This window comes from Bidens hawaiensis, unplaced genomic scaffold, assembly GCF_021521415.1.
Source record: "Bidens hawaiensis isolate Kalapana, Puna unplaced genomic scaffold, B.hawaiensis_p1.1 tig00002186_1, whole genome shotgun sequence".
Lineage (NCBI taxonomy): Eukaryota > Viridiplantae > Streptophyta > Magnoliopsida > Asterales > Asteraceae > Bidens > Bidens hawaiensis.
In genome coordinates, this window is record NW_027491117.1 from 2,741,011 (window position 1) to 2,750,626 (window position 9,616).

The window sequence follows — 9,616 nt, forward strand, 5'->3', positions numbered from 1 at the left end:
GTGTTCTGTTGGATTTGGTTGTTTGGTGTGGAATCCAGCCGAAATCAGCCTGTCTCCACTGTGTCTTCACAGACCGCACAGTCATGCCATGTCCTGGCATGGTCGTGCCAGACTAAATCAAACCAGCCATGTTGTCCAAGCACGGTCGTCGGCATGGTCATGCCGGCCTTGCATGACCGTGCACTGGCTCGACATGACCGTGCACCCTGCCCAGAAAGTTCATTTTCTTAGTTTTATTGTTCTTGTGCAAATTCTTCTATACTTTTGTTCAGATATCAGGCCTTGACCACCCGTTCCTGCAATTCAATGACGATAATCCCAAAAATAGGTTTACGAGGTCAATGTTTCCAATATGTGTAACTGGCGTGGCCACAAGGAAATTAATGAACGCCAGCATTTTGAAGGGATGTTAACTGCTCCGGTTGAGATTGAAATATTCAGGAACCCGTATATGTTGAACTGATCATCGAGTTCCTCACTTCTTTTCAACTTAAGGGCCTATGCATTGATGTCTACGATAAAAGGGGGTGAAATTCCATTTGGGTGGAAAGTGGCACACACGTCCATCGCCACTTTTGTTAGCCGACTCTGGTTAAACTTGTATGAGGAACTTGAGATTGAGTTGTTTAACGGGTTGCGTGATTTTCTGAGCACCACTGAAAAGAACATGTTTTGGATACGTATCACGGGTGAGCGTCATAGTGGTCTATCTTCAAAGGCCACTAAGCTCATGAACCCCCTGTACCACATACTACACCACACTATCCTTCATTGCATCAGAAGCCGAGGTGATAGTGTGGGGAATGTCGTTTCTCATGATCTATTCCATTTATATTGCATTATCGAGTATCACGACCTTAATCTAGGGTTCAGTGCATTCATTCTGGGGTGGGTCTCAGTCTGGGAGTTCCGTTTGTGGCGGCTCGATTATTTCAGAGTTGGTCCGACGGTTGAAAGTGTTTGGATCTCCTTTGGCATAAAACTTGACTAGGCGCAGTGATGGAGTCTTTATTGACTTAAAGCAGTTCAAGTCTATGAATATGGTCCGAATTATCGGTAATATCTCTCGGTTGGTCGACAAATGCAGCCGGATTTGGGATCCGCTATCGCTTGGGGACGAGGATATGCCCGACCAGGAGGCTCACCAGATGATGTGCCACACATTTATGAGGATCTGTGGCGCCGGTGTGACCAGTTTGAGATATCCCACCATCTTGTGGTTTAAGAACATAGTAGCAATCTTTTCTCTTTCATGGGAAGGACAAAATTTCCTTTATACTATTTCTTTGAATTATTTCCAGGTCATAGTATAAACTATATTACTTCCGTTCGCCTGAAGGAATGTGTTCCACCATTCGAATGCTTCTAATAAGAAATTAGAAGCATATTAATTCTTATTACAACTTCTGTCTTTTCAATCACACCCTAACCTAAGACGGAAATGCAGGGTGTGAACCGTTGGTTCACAGCTCACAAGGTACTATCATATAATTTAAAATATGACAATATCTAATTATTTATTTATTACAAAATTTCAATCAAGTACATGAAGTTTAACAAATTACCAAAATAAAAATAGTAGACAAATATCTTTTATTTCGTTAACTAAGGTCTCTCTAAGTGTTTGTTCATCTTAACTTCAACCAAATGATAACCTGCAAATGCGTACAAAATAACATAGATTTGTCAACACGAGGTTGAGTGAGAAAAATCACCAGTTTTGACACTAATAATAATATATAAGTAAACTGAGCAAAACTGGTGCTGTGAACATAAATCAATCAAACCATGTGCAAATAGTTGTGCCACTTGACCATTTCCTTGCAAATCGGGCATTGGATACTATGACTAACATATACGAATGTGGGTTTTCGTTCACCATCGCCATGCGAATCGGGTTTTGGCTACTAAGACAGCGTATGAACATTCTTTAATATGATTATAATGGATATCTCGGAATGCGACAAAGTAAACAATTAAACAATTAAGCAATTTGCATTTACCTAATAACACACGACCCTCACAGTTTCCTAGTGCGAATAATATATAATATTTAAATACTGATAAGTACGCAAGTGTCCCCAAAACGTTTAAAAGCTGTAAAAAAAAGGGGGAATGACTTCTCACCTTGACGATTAAGCGAATAAACCGAGAGATAGAATAAACGAGCAAAGTTAACGTGACAACTTTTCTGATCCAACCAAACCTGAGACTTATACAAAATAAAATAGAGTCAAAACCGAGAGCATAGCCGCTGGAATCAATCCAAAGGGATATCTAGAACTCCGATTATGAGATTTTCAGTAAATAAGCGAGCTGGTACAGACCAGAATCCGAACAACGAGTCGGAAGTCGGGTTTTAGTCAGTACACTCAAAATTTTGAGATAAAACTAAAAGTCTTCTGGATCGAAAACTAATTCCGATCGAAAGATATAGTAATTGAAAGATTATTAAAATTGACTTTTTTGCCCCTAAACGGAAAGCAATTGACCGAAAAACTCCATCAATCAGTAAAATTGATTGAGGGATTTTGTTACTTAGATATAAACTAATATTTTTCATGAAGACAACTTACCCAAACGATGAATGGAACAAGAGATAATCGAGATCAAAGTGGTCTTGAACATCAAAGTCAAACCGTAGATGAAAGAACTTGAAAAATCTTTACGAAATTGATAAAGAAGAAGGTGGATTTCGAGATTGGGGGATGGTGGCTAATGTTTTCAGTATTTTTAGGTTTTAGAGGTGGGTTTTGATTAAGTATAATGAATTATAACTTGTTTATGAAGTAATCCACTCGATTAGGAAACAAAATAAGCTATTAATGAGAAAATCGGGTACAATAACTAAAATAATTCGGCTTGGAAAACAAGAAAATGATTTGGTATCTGCAATAACATTTCTTGGGGTTTAAGTTTCATTAATTTAATTGAAAATAGGAAAGAATTGGCAAAATTAGTCCCTATAGTTCCCGAAAATATTTTTAGCAATTTTAAGCGATTTTAAGAGTTTCTAAGAACTATTTGTCATGATTGAAAGTTATGAAATTATAAAATAAGTTAAATACCAATAAATACAATTTTTAAATAGTTAGAAAGATCCGAATTACATTCCTGAATCGGTTTAAACATAAACGAATACAAATACGAAAAATCCGAGATGTTATAGTCTCCCATACTTTAGGGAATTTTGTCCCTAAATTAAGGAAAACTAAAACACTATCATGTTATAAACAATTAAACTTTAAGGAAAATATTTTAAATAAAATTTAAAATCATAACATGGAACTTTTAATAGCCAGAGCAACCCTCCAAATGAAAATCCGATAAGAGCACTTATATATAGAATGTACCGGCGGCGTATCCACCATGTCCTTATCATTTTTGTATTTGTACCGTTACCCAAACTACTTTCAGTTCTAGATTATTACACACAACTGTACTTATTATGATTTCCATGCTAGGACTTGGATAATTATGTTTCGGATCATAATTACTTTTATCGTCGGATAGTCCACATACTTCTTCCCATCGTGTGAGTTACAAAACATTTGTGGATCTCACAGGAGTCTCCCCTCTTGTTGGGCTAAGGGACAATGGGTTTGTTGCCTGTCAGGCAGCATTGAAGGCGGCCTCGGGTAAGGTTGTTAAGCACGAGAAAGCTTGTTTGGAGAATCAACACGTGTTTATCCCCTTTGCCTTTGACACTTTTAGTTACTTAGCTCCAGCTGCCGTGGACCTTCTAAACAGAGTTCAAAAAGTCATGCATAGCAATTTATCGGCTCATAAGAATCAAAACTTCGTTTTTAGTAGGATTGGGTTTGCTATCCAAAAAGGGGTTGCGGCGCAGCTTGTTGCCCGCTTACCTGCCACTTCATTGTAAATCGTTTGGTTGGTTTTTGAAATCTAAAAAAACATTTTAAAGACATAACGTCATGAGAAAGTAAAAGTTTTAATTAATCTTAAAGATAAAATCAGAAGATCATAAATGTTTGAAATATTAAAACAATGTGGTAAACTTTTAAGTTTGTTTAAGTAGTATTTTTGTTTTAAATAACTTTTCATATGAAAGTAAAAATCTTAAAATTGAAAGGAAATGAAATCCTAGATGTTGAGAGTGATGAACGAGCATAGAAGATAACCAACGAACTTTTTTGAAATTTACAAATAACAGATAATAACAGACACGAAAACGTAGAAAAAATATCAACAACAAAAATTAAGTGAAGAATTAAATTAATAGTTTAATTAACAACAAATCTTAAAACGAGTAATAACATGTGAAATCTTTAAATATTGCAAACATTAGAAATAAAATTCTAAAGATCAAGAGTATAGATTTGAATAAGGTTATCGAAGATTTTGATGAATTGAGGTTGGTTAGATGAGAAACTTGTGAAATTTAAATAGAAATTGGCATAAAATTGTTAGCATTGCAATTGTAAATTAGAGATGAAATAAATTCAAATTACAAAATTAAAATATTAAATAAATTCAAATTGGCATAAAATTTTACCCTTCTCCGCCTCCTCTCTTCCTTCCCTCACCCCCCGCCGCTCCCACCACCACCACCCTTCCTTCCCTCCTTCCTCACCCGTCGCCGCTCCCACCCTCCGCCCCAAAGATCTCCGCCTCCTCCTTCACCCTTCACCGCTCCCACCACCACCACCACCCTTCCTTCCCTCATTCCTCTCCGACCACACCCACCTCTCCTTCCTCATCATCACCCTAGTCTCCAGGTGGTTTGCCTCTCTACTCCTCCGCCTCCTCCCTCACCCTCCGCTTCTCCCACCACCACCACCTTCCTTCCCTCCTTCCTTTCCGACCACGCCCACCTCTCCTTCCTCATCATCACCCCCACCACCACCACCACCATCTCCGACCACCTCCTGACCTCCATCTCCAGCAACTGCCCTAACCTCACCCACCTCAGTCTCTCCACTGGCCTGCCTCCCCGTACCCCGTTACTCTCACTCTCCATCTCATGCCTTGCACATGCCAAGATTTAATAAGAAAAATTAACTGGGTTAGTATCAAAGAACGTAATGTGAAAGGAAATTGAAACATAAAGTACGTTTTCTGCTATTTCTTTTATTAAATAACGTCCACTAGAAAAACGAGCAAACATAAAGAATATCTTTTGCTATTATCTAATATATATAATTTGAAAGTTTGGTGACGCTAGCATCTTATTGGTCCAAGTGGCGGTCTGATATTGGACAAAGTTTTTTTTTTTTTGTATTTTTATTTTGTTTCATAGTTCCAGTATCGTAACGAGTATAATTGAAACAAATTAAATTTGTGTCGATTTACCACCACAAATCCCGAGACCAACAACGCTAAGGTTTTACCGACTTACTACCGCAACACCCGAGTTTTACCGACCCTTTTGTTTTAATTCCGATACCTTAAGTTGGTATTGACTGAATTCGTATAACTTATCGTCATAATGCTCGGGTTTACCAACGTCCGAGTTTCAATGTTGTGGTATTGTTAACTCTGTTGCGCCCGATAAAAAATCTAGTCTTTTCTGTTTAGATTGAGCAAAGCGCAGCATGTGCTTTATCCTCTCCCCCCCCTGTGAGTGCTTTATCCTCTCCCCCCCACCTGTGAGTGAGTGAGTGAGTGAGTGAGTGAGTGAATGAATGAATATACAAGTCCAGATGAAAGTCAGCTCAGGTCAGGTCAGGTCAGATTGCTAATTTCATCGCTTTCAATTCTCCTAATTATATTTAATTAAACTTATTCGCCATGTTAATTTCGCCCTAATTTATATAATATTAGGGATCTGTAAACCCTAGAACATGAACCACGATGATGATATGTTAATTGATCTCGATCTCAACCCACACCCGCCTCCGCCTCCGCCTCCGCCTCCGCCTTTCGGATCATACGCCAACACCCACAGTCCAATCGAGGACCGCCTCCGCCAGCTCGAAGCCGTGTCCGCTAGGCTTCGACAACGCCAACGCTGGCGCCAGGCTCGAAACAACCCGGAGCTGAGTTACACCAACCCCACGATCATTGATTCACCAAACCCTAACAGTAAACGGGATATTAGTCAGGTAGCTAAAGCCTTATCCATGGATGTAGATTCGAACAACCCGGATAACGGTAATGATAATATTAATAAGGATGATGATGATGATGATGCGAGTGGCGGTTTTTTCGATTGTAATATATGTTTGGAAATGGCGCGGGATCCGGTTTTGACGTGTTGCGGGCACTTGTTTTGCTGGTGTTGTTTCTTCCAGTTGTCGTATGTGGACTCGAGTGCCAAGGAGTGTCCCGTTTGTAAAGGGGAAGTGACGGATTTGAGTGTTACGCCTATTTATGGAAACGGGAGGGGTCGGCCGGTTTTGAAGTTGGAGTCGGGGGTGGAGGTTCCGCCGAGACCGCAGGCGCGGCGACTGGAAAGTGTTAGGCAGCAACGGGTTAGTAGGGGGGTTTCGAGTATTCCGGTAGCGGAAGTGCTTAGAAGGATAAGAAATGGAATCGGGTCGGTTGGAGAAAATAATCTTTCTGGTGCGGAAACTGGAATCGATCCTTCACTTTTGCCATTTCGTCGCCGACACCGCCACCACCGGTTTCTGAGGCGGAACGATGCACAGATGATAGCAGATAATATTATTGATGTTGAACCCGAGCCCCAGAATGCAGAGATGAGTTAACCGATAGTAATGTAGAGATTGATCTTACTATCTAAGAGTTACATCCATCTTCTAATTCTAGAGATAACGTGTCACGGGTTCTGAGTTTAGAAGGTGGGATGGCTCGGGAGCTTAGGAGAAGGTTGAGGTAATGTTTATCGGTTTGTGTTTTGAAGCGGGTGATATTTAAGTTTAGTCGTGTTTTTGTCATCACATTGATGTTTCATACTTTTATAGAAGCGTGTTTTAGATGTGAGTGTTGTGTTTCTTTTTCTTTAGTTGTGTCATTGAACATATCATATGCTGTAAGTTGTAACATGTTATGATTTGTTGTTTACAAATTGCCTGTGTCAACTGTTATCATGGCTGATGCTTTACATTTGTTTAGAAACTATTGCACATTATTTTTCCTTCATACTCGAAATTTGTGTGGCCTGTGGTCTCATATAGTTAGCTTGACCGGTTGACCCTGATGAGCTGACATGTATGCTTTCGGTTCTCACCACGCATTTGCCTATTACAGCTCCAGCCAGGGATGTATCCGTGCTGATCTTGGCTGTTGTGCCATACTGACCAAAGCTGGGTGCAGGAGGTGGGATGGTTTAACCACTCAGGTCAGGGGTGTGAGTTCTGATACAATACGATCTGACACAAAATTTGCGGTCAGGGGTGTAGGTAAAGTACGTTTTTGGGTTAATTGGGGCGTGTACAAGAGGCGTAGGGTTTGGTTCGGTTCTGTTTGATGTCAATGTTGACTTATATTTTCTCTGTCTGAATTTACATAGAAACATAAAACTACACAGATCGGTTATTTATGCAATGGAAGGAATCGATCTGTTTTTGAAGTTCGAATCGGTGGTCAAGATTCCACCGAGACTGCAGGCCCGGCATGTTGAGAGTATCCGCGAACAACGGTAATTAAGCGAATCTCTCGCATCCCTGTATTGGAAGCAGTTAGAAGAATTCGGATTGGAATCGGTTCTGAAACTGAAACCAACCCATCATTGGTACATGGCCCAGAGACTTGTGGGAACAATGCATTGAACAATGCTGAATGGTTGGTTGAAGACCTTGAAACTTGTATTCGTGACCGTCTTTTGAGGCAGACCGACGCACAGATTTTAGATAATAACGAGGTATTCAAAACTCGCTATTACAGTATCGACACTAAACCAAAAAAATAAATTAGTAAACGCCGAGAATAATATTAGCATTCATATAACTTATGGCAAACAAAAAACATATTTAAAACGTGCTTTTGGCTGATAAAAGTTGCTCATTGTGAATGCAAGTCATCGTGAATTTGGTCGGTATTGGTTAGGTTCGTGATGGTGTTGTAACTAAAAGCCGAAATACATTCGTGAACGCCTAAATACCAAAAAAATCACATTAGTTACTGGTTAACATCCATATTGGTGACCGCCAAGAGTGTCAATTTCCTAATTTTCTCGCATTTAAAAGAAGTGACACAATAATTAAAACAGAAGTCTCACTTGAATTACATAAACCAAGAGTGGTGTCAAAAGCATAAAAATAACCAAATTAATCAGACAAAACCATGGGAAATACAACAACATATAAATTAAGGTTCAAAATATTAAAACTAGTAGATATAGACTTCGGCAACCGGGGAGGCTCGATGGAACTCCAGCAACTTCTTAGCAAACATCAACTTGCCACCGTTGGTGTCGATAGTTATGTACTCTAGAAACAGGGAACAAGCAAGTAAATATTGTACCAAACGCATTTCATTCTCTAAACCATTAAAGCATTCAAACACCACACTTCGTAGCTGCAGCTGCCTCATTGTGTTGCAGTCTATCTCTGGAAAACCAAGTGCATGGGTTGGCACATCATCCTCGTATGGAACCTACGAGATCAATAACATTAAGTGGCATAGGTATGTAGTAGACTAAGACAAGAAATATGATATACATGTATATATATCACTCACTTCAATCTTGAGGGACTGTAAATTCGGTGAGCCCCGCATCATTTCATTAACACACAATAACATATTACCGTTGCTCAAATCTATCACGTATAATCAAGAGTCTTGAGGCATGCCGCTTTCTAACACCTTCATCTCTATTATACTATAAGAAATGTTGTATGCAAAAGGCCACATTAATTGGTTAGTAAATTCAAGGTGCTATGTAGTTGTATGGAGCAAAGTAAATTTCAGATACCCTAAATAATCTTACATTGCACTTTGCCAAATTCAAATAAAGCTCTTGAAGTTTTGGAAAATAACCCGCAAGCATAACAATGGTATAACTTGTTATCATTATATCGTCAAGATTACACAATGACAAATATAACTTTCTAAGATTTCTGAATTTTGCAATCTCAGTGAGTTTCATTTTTCTCAATGGATCCTCATCATTACCGACACATAGAACCTCTAGTAAGGGACACAAAGTGATAAAGTCTCCATAGTTGCCGCTTTCGAATCTTACATCACAGAACTTTAAGCTCAATAAGTTTGGAAAACAATGAAAGCTCGGTGGCACGTGAAAAGAACTGTTTTGAAGCCTCAAGTGTTTCAAGGCTAGACAAGAGAAATGATGGGTATGCAACTTAACCGGTGTTTGGCGAAAATTTATAAGAGTAAAGTGCTTAATTCCTTTTGTGGATAAGAACATAATCCAGTGATTAATATCCTCACCATCCAATACCATGTCACCTGTAATATAGAGCGAAAACTTTGTTACGGGACCTTTAAGATGAAGAAGAAGTCTATTTAAATCTCTCCCATACTTAGAGAACTGAAATTTAAATTTCAATTCAGTAAGCATAGTCTATTTAAACCTTCGGTTTCTTGCTAAGATGCTAGTCGTCATGGCATCTCGTATTGGTAAATGATTCAGAATATTAGTTATCACATTCTAGGGCATGTTGGAAATAGCATCTTCTGACGCAAATTTAGATGCTTTATTCTGTATTGTTATGTCAATCTTTTCCAT

General features: G+C 39.1%; 1 pseudogene across 1 annotated transcript; it reads right to left on the bottom strand.

Annotated features, from left to right (window-relative positions):
- Positions 1 to 8,229: 8,229 nt before the first annotated feature.
- Positions 8,230 to 9,616, bottom strand: LOC143610095 (F-box/FBD/LRR-repeat protein At1g13570-like; annotated as a pseudogene). Its single transcript, XR_013149527.1, has 3 exons — positions 8,855 to 9,616; positions 8,605 to 8,746; positions 8,230 to 8,520 (listed from the first exon to the last, which is right to left on the bottom strand). The product of XR_013149527.1 is annotated as an F-box/FBD/LRR-repeat protein At1g13570-like (transcript).